Raw genomic sequence first — 13,195 nt, 5'->3', positions numbered from 1 at the left:
AAAAAACTTCCGCAACAAACCCTGAACTGGCAGTTTTCAAATATGAGCATCTTAAAATAACAGTTCTACCAACGAGGCATAATTGATATGTAAAGACGTTCAACATAAATGTATTGCTTTGTATTTTTAATGTTTTGCCACTTTTACCATTCAAGGTTTAGAGTAGTGACCAGGCTTCCTAATGTCATATATCTGCACTAGTAATAATTGTAATATTTGTTAAACACTAAGCATTATTTTGAACACTGGCAAAGCAAAAAATATAAGCCTATCAGACACAATCCCCGCCCCATGCAGTACTCAGAAGTCAGAAAGAGAGTTTGTCAATTTTTTCTTGGTTGGTATAAATATCCCTGTGAGATACAGGATATTCAAAAGAAGATAAGGAATCTGAATAAGGCTCAAAGGAAAATTTTGGATATATGCGTTGAAGAGTTGGAAAGTTCTAATCGAATATGTCAGCCAACAAACAATATTTTTATCAAAAATATGGTGGAAAAGAATGCGAGGCAAATCCAGACTGAAATCAGAAACTCAGGAAACCCAGAAAATCAGCCCCTTCTTGTTTGATTAACTGTACCCACAAGGATCGAGCAGGACATGACGAGGTTCCTTATTATGTGGTTAGGCTACTGCACAGAGCAAAAGGTACCTTTACTCTAAAGTTTTAGCCAGGGAAAGAAATGAAAAAGGGAAATCATAAAACTCAAAACTCAGCCAAGAATCCTATCCAATTTCCTGCTTATTTTGTCTTGATTTCTGATAAAAGCAGAGAGAAAAGTTAACCCAAACCAGTAGGTCAGTCTGGGAGCAAACTTCCAGTAGCTGCCCTCTCCCACCCAAATCAGAGAAGAAAGAACAGGCCAATGGACAATACCAACACAACGTGGTATTTGTTAAGCACTCACCTCGTGCCAGGGACTGTACTAAGCGCGGGGGTGGATACAAGCAAATCGGATTGGACACGATCCCTGTCCCACGTGGGGCTCACAGTCTTAATCCCTATGTTGCAGTTGAGGTAACTGAGGCACAGAGAAGTGACCAGACCAGTGGCAGAGCCGGGATTCAAACCCATGACCTTCTGATTTCCAGGCCTGTGTTCTATCCACCACACTACACTGTTTCCTTCTGGTTTACAAAGTTTCACAGGCCTGGGGGTCAATCCCTCCCTCCCGCCCTACCTCCTTCCCCTCCCCACAGCACCTGTATATTTGTACAGATTTGTTACTCTATTTATTTTACTTGTACATATTTACTATTTATTTTGTTAATGATGTGCATATAGCTTTAGTTCTATTTGTTCTGATGATTTTGACACCTGTCTATGTGTTTTGTTTTGTTGCCTGTCTCCCCCTTCTAGACTGCAAGCCCATTGTTGGGTAGGGACTGTATATGTTGCCGACTTGTACTTCCCAAGCACTTAGTCCAGTGCTCTGCACACAGTAAGTGCTCAATAAATACGATTGAATGAATGAATGAATGAATGGATTCTAATCCTGGATTCTCCACTTGCCTGCAGTGAGACCTTGGGCAAGCCATTTAACTTCTCTATGTCTCAACTTCCTCACAGGTAAAATGGGATTAAATACCTGTTCTTCCTCTTAGTCTGTGAGTAATCTTCCTAATCTGTAAAATGGGCATAAAGAGCAAATGGTATTTCTGCCATAGAATCACAGACCCTGGTACTGCCATTCCTAACAAGACTGTAAGCTTGTTTGGGCAGGAAAAGTCCTTGCTAATGCTGTAGTATTGTACTCTCCCAAGCGCTTAGTACAGTACTCAGCAGATACCACTGATTGATGATGGAAAGTGAAGTCTTTAATTCTTCAGACTGAATTGAGAATGTTTTCTTAATAACACTGTAGTTTACTCATCATTAAGTGAGGATTCAGTCCCCAATCTTCTTCCTTCTTAGACTGTTATTGCCATGTGAAACTGGGATATGGTCTTATCTTGCATCTACCTCAGTGCTTATTGCAGTGCTTGGCATGTAACAAGAGCTTCATAAATCCCATTATTATTGTTCCAATTCAAATTGTCCAAAATTTGTATGCCCAGAAAATTGAGAGGTTTAATGATGCAACAGCACTTAGTACAGTGTTTTAAACACAGTAAGTGCTTAATAAATATAATTGAACGAACAATTTAGTTTCCATTCCATTAATTCACTTATTCATTCAGTCATTCAGTCACTCAGTCATTCATCTACTCATTCAATCATTCATTCATTTACTCATTCATTCATCCATCCATCTATCCATTCATTCAGGGCAGCATTTGAAAACAAGCGTCAGGATACCCATGGGGTTTCCTTTAGACCAGGGGTCCACTAGAATCTTTTTCTGGGTGATCCAATCAAGCTTTCTAGGCATGGCCTCCACGATAAGGCTAAGTTGCAAGAGTTTGAAATGGGTCGGAATATAAATACGGTACAGTTGCTGTTGGCTTTCTTCTCCGAGCAAAACTTGAAGCCTATCTACGCAAACGTCAGCAGAGATGGTTGCTGAGACGGAACCAACTTTCAGGTTTGCCGTTAGACCACAAACCAGACATTTGGAACTCTGAGCTTTAGCATGAAATGTTTACCAAGCACTTGCCTCCAGCCTCTAACACAGCCAAAAGGGGAAGAAGGGCAAGCTGGAGAACAAACTACATCTTCTTTAAAACCTGGGCTTGGGAGAGGTATGTGAGAATTGGGGATTCAGTGTGGGACGGGAAGAGTGGACTCCCTATCTCCTCAGACTCACTGTGGGGGGAATTTCCAGAAGTGGTGAGGCCTCATGGAAAGAGCACAGGGAATCAGCGAAGGTGGGTTCTAATACCAGCTAAACCATGTGCCTGCTTTATGGCCTTGGGAATGACACAACTTCTCTGGGCTAAATCTCTTCATCTGCAAGATGTAAGACCATGAGCCCCATGTGGAACAGGGCCTGTATCCAACATGATTATCTTGTATCTATTCCAGAGCTTGGCACAGTGGTTGATACATAGTAAGTGCCTCAAAAAAGTACTATTATGATTATCATTTCTCCTCAGGACCATCAAAAAAGCCCTGTCATATCTGGCTATAGCAAACTGACTTTTTCTATTTGACTGTCACTGAACTCCAAGAGAAAAGGAACAGGGAACAGAGATGGAAGACCTGGAAAAAATCAGTTGAGCTGAGACAGAGATCATATCAGTGGACTCAAGTGGATGTTTCCTGCCCATCAGAAACAGCAAAGGGAAACAACAGAGTCAGGAGGAAGAAAGATGATGGAAAAATCCAAGAAGGAAAATAGAAGGGTGGAGGAAAGATGGGAGGAGGCAGAAAGGACAAGTTAGCAGTTTTCCCCACTTCTGCATAAATGCTCTTTCACAGACAATCTTAAAGCTCAGGATGCACGTATGATTACAAATGAAAATGGTCTTCTGAAAGGAATAGTCAAACATCTCCCCCTTGTATTACAATCACAAGAGAGCCAGTCAAGCTTTTACAGCAGCAAGAGAGGATGCCATTAACTGTCAGTCAATCATATTTACTGAGTGTTTACTGTGTGCAGAACACCGTACTAAGCTCTTGGGAGAGTACCATATAACAATAAACAGACACATTCCCTGACCACAACAACCTTACTGGGGAACAAGAAACCTGTAGAGTTCATAACAATAAACCGATGGGGATATTTGCTCAAATCGTTCCATTCTGGCTTTTCATAGAAATTGCCCTTTCGAAGTCCTCTTTTGAATTCCACTCGGTCTCTGTATGGAAGCATAAGGAAGGCACAGGAAAGCTCTGAAGTTTGAGGCTTGGGGTAAAGGAGAAGTTTCAAATACAATTCTTACCTTAGAAGCAGAGGTGGGTTTTCCAGCTTACCGTGCTCTGGTTTGTCCTGTAGTTTGCATAGAATGCAGTTATGGCAGCCTAGATTCTGAAACCCTAAAAGAAAAATCAGGAAGCTTGATCTGAAAGCATAATGGGCTGCATACTGTAAGAAATCAGGGTTTCTTGGCAACTGGAAAACAATCCTTTTCAATTAACTCACAGTAACCAGTCCACATCTGCTGTTAGAGGCAGACCAAGCAAAATATTTTAAGAACTCAAAACAGCCGGTAAACACTCAAACATATAAGATCGGTCAGGTCATTTTGAAAAGCATTTTTAATTATTAGATTGGAAGGGGGCTAGGCAAATGGAATGTGAGAAAATCTTTTGTTGACGTAGCTGTTTGACTTCCTTGCTGCAAATTACTTACTCAAAACTAATTGTGCAGCAATGCATCTGTTATAGCGGAAACACAATGAAAAGGTGAGAGATGGGCCTGCAGATTGCAATGGGGTTGTAATGAAGTGGCCCAGTTCCCAGTTCCAACTCCAATAATGAGTTCTGACTACCTAAATTCTTCCCGCAAACTTTAATTAGTCAGGGAATGAATAGTTGCCGTGAAAATTGTTTGACATAATCTGTTCCTTTCCTTACCAGGACAAGGAGTGTCATCCCAGAAGAGGTGGCATGATAATACTTCGTTAGAAATGAAGTGATCATTCTGTAGCCTTAGATCCACTTAAAGTCGTCAAAATAGCTTCCAATTTTCTAGATAGTCAGTGCAGTGTAAATGCAGATTGTGGGTCTGACATCATTTGTGTTGGTAAGCGCACTTGGAAAGTGTGTTACAGAGCAATTATTAGAGGCAGACACACTTTACAAAGAACTTCTGCAAGAAAAACAAATCCAATCATTTACTGGTGATTTTACCTGTAACTTGATAGTATTTTCTACTATCAAATCATTTCCCAACACTTTAACAGTAATATTAAGATCTTCATTCCAGCATACTGATGCCATATTTCAAGAATACCTATCTTTTAAATCCTAAATGTAGAGAGGCTTTAAATAGTTCATTTCTCCTGGCTTATTCCCCTCTTGCAGACTGGAAATTAATTTCTAAAACACATGAAAAAGCATTTATCTAGCTAGGGAGTAATCCTGGGTCCTCACAAACAAGACAAAATTTAGGATGAGCTGAGGAGTACGGTTGGGTTTGTGAAAAGTCATTGTAAAAGGAAGGGTGTGCCATAAAAAGATTCTTAGATTAAATTAATTTCAGATGAATGCAGAACTGCCACAAAGCAGTGCATTTTGAAATTTTCTGAAAAAGGTAGATTGTCATCTCCAAGTCCTGTAAAAACATTCCCCTCATTATGGTAATCCTTACAACATTTTTATAAGAACTCATACTAAATGAGGATTCTGAACTATAAATGGAGGCAGTCAGTTAAAATGACTCTGTGCAAGTTATGCCTTTCCAAAAATTTCTGACGTAGGGAAGAATGCCTCCATTTCACTCTATATTGTTATTTAGAATAAGATTTCTCCCTTTATTCTCTTTTTCTTTCATCTCAATCTCACTACCTCTCGTGCTCTCAGATTCATCTGCCTTCAACAAGCATTCTTCCTTGAATATTAGTTCACTCTTTTATCTTCATTTCTTATCCCTTCTCCAGAAGGTCAAAAAGAGTAAAACCTGTACTAGATCACTGAAAGTGTGTGTAACTCCCTAACAACCGTTTTCAAAATGTCTCACAACGAGGTCTGTCCTAGGTGGTTTATTCTAGTAGAAACTGCCTTCCAATTTGGACTGTGAGCCCCATGTAGGATAAGAGCCGCGTCCAACCTGATAAATCTGTACCTACCCCAACATTTCTTCTCAGGGTTGCACCTGGAGAGTTTCCAGTACTCTACCAAACTTGGCTATGGGAGGAAAAGTCAAGCAGAGGCCTACCCATTCCATTCCTAGCTTGGCCAGTGGCTAGCAAGTGGAAGACAATCTGCTTCAAGTCAAAACTCACCTGTGCTGGGCAGCAGCGGCGTGGGAGAGAGTCGAAGGCAGAGACTCGTTTACTGCATGGAAGGGGGCAAAGGTAAACTACTTCTGGATTTTTACCAAGAAAACTCTATGGATGGGCTACCAGAAAGATTGCAGATAGAAGTGGGGTGCTCTGGGAGAGATGTGTCTATGGCATCACTATGGGTCGGACACGACTCAACAGCATGAGACAACAACAACCCCAGCATTTAGAACAGTTCTTGACACTTAGTAAGGGCTTAAATACCGTTCAAAAAAACAAAACAAAAAAAACCTTTTAGTGGACTTTGGTGTGTGTTTTTTTACATCTACATACTGAGTTTATGGCGCCTAAAAACATGTCTTCCTTCTACTTAGACTGTGAGCTCCTTGAGGGACAGGGTCTGTGACCACTCTATCTGATATTTACCCTAACATTTGGTACAGTGCTTGGCACATAGTGAGTTGCTTAAACACAATTATTACGATTTATCTGCAGCAACAGAACTAAATCATCATGTATTTTTTCTGGGCATCTGCTAATTCTGTTGCATTATACTCTCCCAAGTGCTCAGTACAGTGCTTGGCATATAGTAAGCACTCAAATACCATTGATTGATTGGGTAAGAGTACAAGCAAACATCTTCTGCCCTCAGGGGACTTTACAGTGGAAACAAGTGGCCACAGAGTGCTAGAAATGCAATATTCAGTCATATTAGAGTGCTTAGTGTGTGCAGAGCACTGTACTAAGCACTTGGGAGAGTACAGCAGTTGGTAGACATGTTCCCTGCCCACCAAACCTACAGTCTAGAGGGCAAAAAGTCTAAGGGATTAGATACAAATGAAGCAATCAGTTGTTCTAAGGAGGCATATGGGGTATCATAAGAAGTTGGGTGTGAGTCTGAGTAAATTCTTAGGTGGTCTGATACAGCTGAAATGGTATGTGGAGAAGATAAGCGATAAATTAAATGACTGAATAATCCGTAAGGCTTCATGTAGAAGATGTGATCAATTCATCAATCATATTTATTAAGCACTTCCTGTGTGCAGAGCACTGTACTGAGTGAGGCAACGTGGCTTAGAGGAAAGTGCATGGTCATGGGTTGTTCTAATCCCAGCTCCACCACTTATCAGCTCTGTGACTTTGGGTAAGTCACTTAACTTCTCTGGGCCTCAATTACCTCATTTGTAAAATAGGGATTAAGACTGTGAACCCCACATGGGACAGCCTGATTACCTTGTATCTATCCCAGGGCTTAGAACAGTGCTTGACATATAGTAAGCACTTAAAAAATATCATGATTATAATTACTAAGCTGTTGGGAGATTAGTTTAGAAGCAGTGTGCCTGGTGGATAGAGCACAGGCCTGGAGTGAGGAGGACCTGGGTTCTAATACTGACACTGCCACTTGGCTGCTGTGTGACCTTGGGCAAGTCCCTTCGCTTCTCTGTGACTCCGTTACCTCTTCTGTAAAAATGGGGATTGAGACTGTGAACCTTATAAGGAAGACATGGACTGTGTCCAACATGATTAGCTTGTATCTCTCCCAGGTCTTAGAACAATTCCTGTCCCATAGTAAGTGCTTTACAAATATTTAAAAAAAAGAAGTCCTGAAGAAGGGGTGAACTGGTCTACTGGCTCTGAAAGGAGGAAGGAATTCCAGATTGTTAGGATGAGTGCCTCTCAGAGCAGACATACAATGCAGCATTGTAGGATGAGTTCTTTCTTTTTATTGCTCAAGACAACAATAATAATAATAATAATTTTGGTACTTGTTAAAGGCTTACTATGTGCTATGCACTGTTCTAAACTCTGGAGTACAGACAAGTTAGGTTGGACACAGTACCTGACAAAATAAATGTTCTTTATTTTCCATGGCTCAGACTGCATTGATGCCTGCAGGTTCTAGCTGAGAATCTCCCCTCCCTTGCCTCAGTTTCCCTCTGGGTGTTGGCTTCCCTGACCAAGGAAGTGTCCTTCGGAGTAGCATTTATGTGCGGAGGGTCCTTGTGGGCTCTTGGCTCTGTTATCAAACTCCTTGTGAGCAAGGAATGTGACTTCTAACTCCGTTGTAATTTACTCTCCCAAGTGCTTAGTACTGTGCTCCGCACGCAATCCGTCATATTTATTGAGCACTTACTGTGTGCAGAGCCCTAAACTAAGTGCTTGGGAGAGTACAATATAAGGCCAACACAGACACTTTCCCTGCCCACGACAAGCTTACGGTCTAGAGGGTTAAGCACCCAGTGGTTACCATCAATCGGTCACTTGTCAGAAAACTCACTCAAAGCCAGTTCTTACTGTCCCCAATCCAAGTGCTAGCGCCAGACTCTGTCAGCAAGTCCAACAGAACAAAAATAAAAAAAAGAACAAATGACTCACTTTCAAAGAGCCCTGCTTCTAAGAAGTCTCCTCAGTGTCTTTGAGCCAGCAATCCCTCGGGGTGGAGAAAATTGCCTATCTCATTCCCTTCTCTTGAAGGATTTCAGGCACCCAAATTCCTTAGAATGACAAACAATAGCACTGGGAAAATGAAGCGCTGGAAATCTGCTAAAACCCTGGACATGATATTAGTTTAAAAACTGCTGAACTCTGGAAAATACTACAAGCCCTTATGTAAGAAAACCCTGCAACCCAAACAGAAAATATTGTGGTTAATATCCCTTGTGTCTCTCTCACTTGAAATATCAGCTGTAACCCCAAATCAGTACGAGGTAGCTGTTCGGAATTTCTCTCTTACAACTCTCAAATGTCTCTTCCAAACTATACTGATAAATGGCTTTTTTTCACCTGAAAAATATGTGAGTCACTTCAGACGTGTTTCAGAGAAATTAGCACTAAAATGATTATTGGCGTGCCGGGAATTGCAAATGCTGAACAGAGTCAGAGGCCATGGATGGGCATGACTTCTATTAATAGTTACTGATCGTTTTCAAGAAATTCCCTCACATTATTTACACGGACTCACTATTTACTATTTACTCGCTGTTTACATGGTGCTCATTTATTGAGTGCTTCCTGGGTGCGTAGCACTGTACTAAGTGCTGGGAGAGTAAAATACAACAGAGTTGGGAAGCATATTCTCTTCCCTCAAGGAGCTTGCACTTACTACATGACTAATCAATCAATCAATCAATTGTATTTATTGAGCACTTACTGTGTGCAGAGCACTGTACTAAGCGCTTGGGAAGTACAAGTTGTCAACATAAGAAATTGTGAGCACCATGTGTGACAGAGACTGTGTCTGACATGATTAACTTGTATCTCCTCCAGCACTTAGAGCAGTGCTTGCTGCATTCATAAGTGTTTAACAAATGCCATTAAAAAAAAAAAAAGAAAATTGGGAAAACCAGATGTTCTAACAATCCTGTATATCTACAGGGGTTCAGAAGAAGAGATTCCACCAGTTTCAATCCCAACATCATTGGTCAGTTTCTCTTCCCCCTTAGACTGGAAGCTCCCCTATGAGTAAGGAATGTTTCCACCAACTCCCAAATACTGTACTCTCCCAAACTCTTAGTATACAGTCATTCATTCAATCATATTAAGTGTTTACTGTGTGCAGAGCACCGTACTAAGTGCTTGGGAAAGGAAAACACAAAAATAAACAGTGACAATCCCCACCCACGGTAAGCATCCAGTCAGTGTGATTGATTGTCTCAAGGTAGAAACCACTGTGGCTATGGCACATTAAGTCCAGCATTAGTGATGTCTATTTTTCCACCCAAGAAGTTCCAAAACCATTTCATATGTTACTGACCCCAGAGGAAAGAGGAACAGTAAATCAATCACTGATATTTATTGAGCACTTACTGTGTACACAGCACTGTACTAAATGCTTGGGAGAGTACAATTCAACAGAGTTGGCAGATACATTCTTCCATTTCCTTGGAGGATGGCTCTCTCATTGTGGGAAGGGAAAGTGTCTGTATTGTTCTATTGTACTCTCCCAAGTGCTTAGCACATTGCTCTGCATATAGTAAGCATTCATTAAAGGAAAGATTTATGTGAGGGCCATTTCATTACTCTAAATAGGTCAACAAGAGTGACTGTCTCTAAAATATGAACAGCTAGTAACAATATGTAATTATTGTGGTATTTAATAATGATGGTATTAGTTTAGTACTTTCTATGTCCTAAGTACTGTATTAAGTGCTGGGGTAGATACAAGATAACCAGGTTGCACACAGTTCCTGTCCTACATGGAGCTCAGAGTGTAAGTAGGAGAAAGAATACCCAAATGGAAAGAAAAAATACCATTTTTAGTGGTATTGATTATGTTCCAGGCACTGTTCTAAGGGCTGGGGTAGATGCCAGTGCTCAGTGCTTAGAACAATGCTTCTCACACAGTAAGTGCTTAACAAATGCCATTATTATAATTATTATTATGCAGATAACAATGGTATTTGTTAAATGCTTACTATGTGCAAAGCACTGTGCTAAGTGCTGGGGGGATACAAGGTGATCAGCTTGTCCCATGTGGGCCCACAATCTTTATCCCCATTTTACAGATGCTGCTTCTCTACAGATCATCTGGTTGGACACAGTCCATGTCCCACATGGGGCTCTTAATCTTAATATCCATCTCACAGATGAAGTAATTGATGCACAGAGAAATTAAGCGATTTGCACAAGGTCACCCAGCAGACAAGTGGCAGAGTCAGAATTAGAACCCAAGTCCTCTGACTCAAAGATCCCTGCTCTTTCCACTAAGCAACACACTGCAATCAGTTGCATTTACTGAGTGCTTCCTGGGTGCATAGCACTGTACTAAGTGTTGGGGAGAGTAAAATACTACAGAGTGGGGAAGCATATTCTCTTCCCCCAAGGAGCTTGCAGTCTAGTGTAAGCACTTACTACATGCCTAAGAAATTGTATTAAACACTGGGGCAGGTATAAGATTGCCTAATGTAAAAATTGACAATTAGTAGCCTAGTTTTTAAAAATTGACTAGGTTTTCTATTCCTCTTTGCAGAATGAAAATGTCCCCATAATATGCCATCACTAGAAATGATGATGATGGTGTTCATTAAGTGTTTACTATGTGCCAAGCACTGTTAAACTCTTGTATAAATACAAGATAATCAAGTTGGACACACCCATCGCCATCCCACAAGGAGTTTGGTCGAAAGACCTGTCCCACACGAAGCCAAGAATAAGATTAACTAGAACCCACCTTTGACAACTAACCCAAGTAAAAATATTACATTTCAAGGTATGGTGACTTGTTTTTGCTCCTTCAAAGAGGTGACCTCAGTTTGTTATTATTTTATTCCATCTAAGGTCATGAAGGTACATCTAGGCAAGCATGCCATTTGTGGGTTGTTTTTATAACATCCATTGTATAGCTATTTGAAAGGCATAACAGACATTGTTTACAGTAGAATATGGCCAGATATTCTATGGCACGGAGAAACTCAAATCGATCAGTGGCATTTATTGAGTGCTCACCGTGTGCAACGCGCTGTACTCAGCGCTTGGTTGAGCACAAATTCAACTCACTTTCAGACATGCTCCCTTCCCACAACAAGCTTACAGTTGAGAGGGGGAGACAGACATTCATATAAATGAATAATTTATAGATAGGTATATAAGTGCTGTGGGGCTGAGGGTAGGATGAATACCAAAAGCCCAAATCTGACTAATATTAAGGTTCCAGAAACAGAAATAAGGCAGCAAGCATGAGTGAAATCCTTATCTGTGTATTTACAGCTATGGACAAAACCTCAGTCATCGCTTAACATTCTTATTTATATTAATGCCTTTCTCCCCCTCTAGGCTGTAAGCAAGGGAATGTATCTATACCAGTTCTGTTGTATTTCCCAAGTGCTTAGTATAGTGCCCTGAGTGTAGTAAGCATCCTGTAAATACCGTTTATTGATTGATTGGTATTAGAAAGACAGGTACTGTTACAAAACTGGAATCACGGAATCCCATCTTCCCTTCCATCATCTGCCCAAATTCAGAGTCCCAATGTAACTTCTGTGTTAATTTAGCATTTCTAGCTGGCAAGCTTCTCTAAATCTCACCATTCTCTCTTATGGACTTTGGCATTTTAAGAGAAGCAGCATGGTCTAGTGGATAGAGCACAAACCTGGGAGTCAGGAGGACCTGTGTTCCAATCCCAGCTCCTCCACTGGCCTGCTGTGTGACCGTGGACAAGTTGCTTCACTCCTCTGTGCCTTAGTTACCGCATCTGTAAAATGGGTATTAATGATGGTATTTATTAAGTGCTTACTATGTGCAAAGCACTGTTCTAAGCACTGGGGAGGTTACCAGGTGATCACGTTGTCCCACGCACGGGGGGATCACAGTCTTAATCACCTCATCTGTAAATTGGGAACAGGCACAGAGAAGTTAAGTGACTTGCCCAAAGTCACACAGCTGACAATTGACGGAGCCGGAATTTGAACCCATGACCTCTGACTCCGAAACCCATGATCTTTTCCACTGAGCCACACTGCTTCTGTGAGCCCCATGTGGGACAGAGACCGTGTCTAACCTGATTAGCTTATTTCTTCCCCTGTGCTTAGTATAGTGCCTTAAGCACTAAACAAATACCACAATTATTATTATTACTTCTAGACTGTGAGACCATCTTCTAGACTGTGAGCCCGTTGTTGGGTAGGGACCGTCTCTATATGTTGCCAACTTGTACTTCCCAAGCGCTTAGTACAGTTCTCTGCACGCAGAATAAATACGATTGAATGAATGAATGAATTAATGCTTTTTCGTTTCATCTCTAAAACCCTACAACATGGCAGACCCACTGAAAACATATTCATGAGTTTGGAATAGATCTCTTGGGCCACCTGAACCTAGCCATGAAATCTCACCAAGTCCTTAAAAACATAAGAACATATTTTTAAAATGTAGGCATGCCATCTCTGATAGCAGCAGCAAAGAATCCTCAAAGGAAGAACGGGATGGGTCTGTAATCAGCACCTTTTCCTCTCGATCCCTCTAGACTGTAAACTCATCGTGGGTAGGGGATGTATCTGTTTATTGTTGTATTAGACTCTCCCAAGCGCTTAGTACAATGCTGTGCACACAGCAAGCACTCAATAAATACAACTGACTGGGTGGGCCATTACCCATCCCCAACTTCTGTCAGAGATCTGTCATCCATGATCACATCTGAATCCCTCATGTTTTCTCCTCAATCATACCTAACTCTACCTTCTCTTCACTCCGTAAGCACCACCCCGCCACAAATTCATCCAACCTCTATTTACCCCCATGCTGCCCAAGGGAGAAATGAATTCCACGTGCTCCCCTCCAGGTGAGGGAGGGAAGGGTTTGCCACAACCCAGAGACGAGAGATTTCAATCTAGGTCTAGTCGGATGATCCCCAAGATGAAAAGGTTCT

The 13,195-nt window shown here is 41.3% G+C and overlaps 1 non-coding gene across 1 annotated transcript; it reads left to right on the top strand.

Moving 5' to 3' along the window:
* The first annotated feature begins 5,681 nt into the window (after positions 1–5,681).
* LOC119932643 lies at positions 5,682–5,819 on the top strand. Its single transcript, XR_005452387.1, has one exon. It is a non-coding gene; the product is annotated as a small nucleolar RNA SNORA7 (small nucleolar RNA).
* Positions 5,820–13,195: the final 7,376 nt, after the last annotated feature.

The sequence above is a fragment of the Tachyglossus aculeatus genome, chromosome 9 (assembly GCF_015852505.1).
Source record: "Tachyglossus aculeatus isolate mTacAcu1 chromosome 9, mTacAcu1.pri, whole genome shotgun sequence".
Lineage (NCBI taxonomy): Eukaryota > Metazoa > Chordata > Mammalia > Monotremata > Tachyglossidae > Tachyglossus > Tachyglossus aculeatus.
Note: the sequence above shows the minus strand (reverse complement) of the source record. Positions and strands in the feature narration are given on the sequence as shown.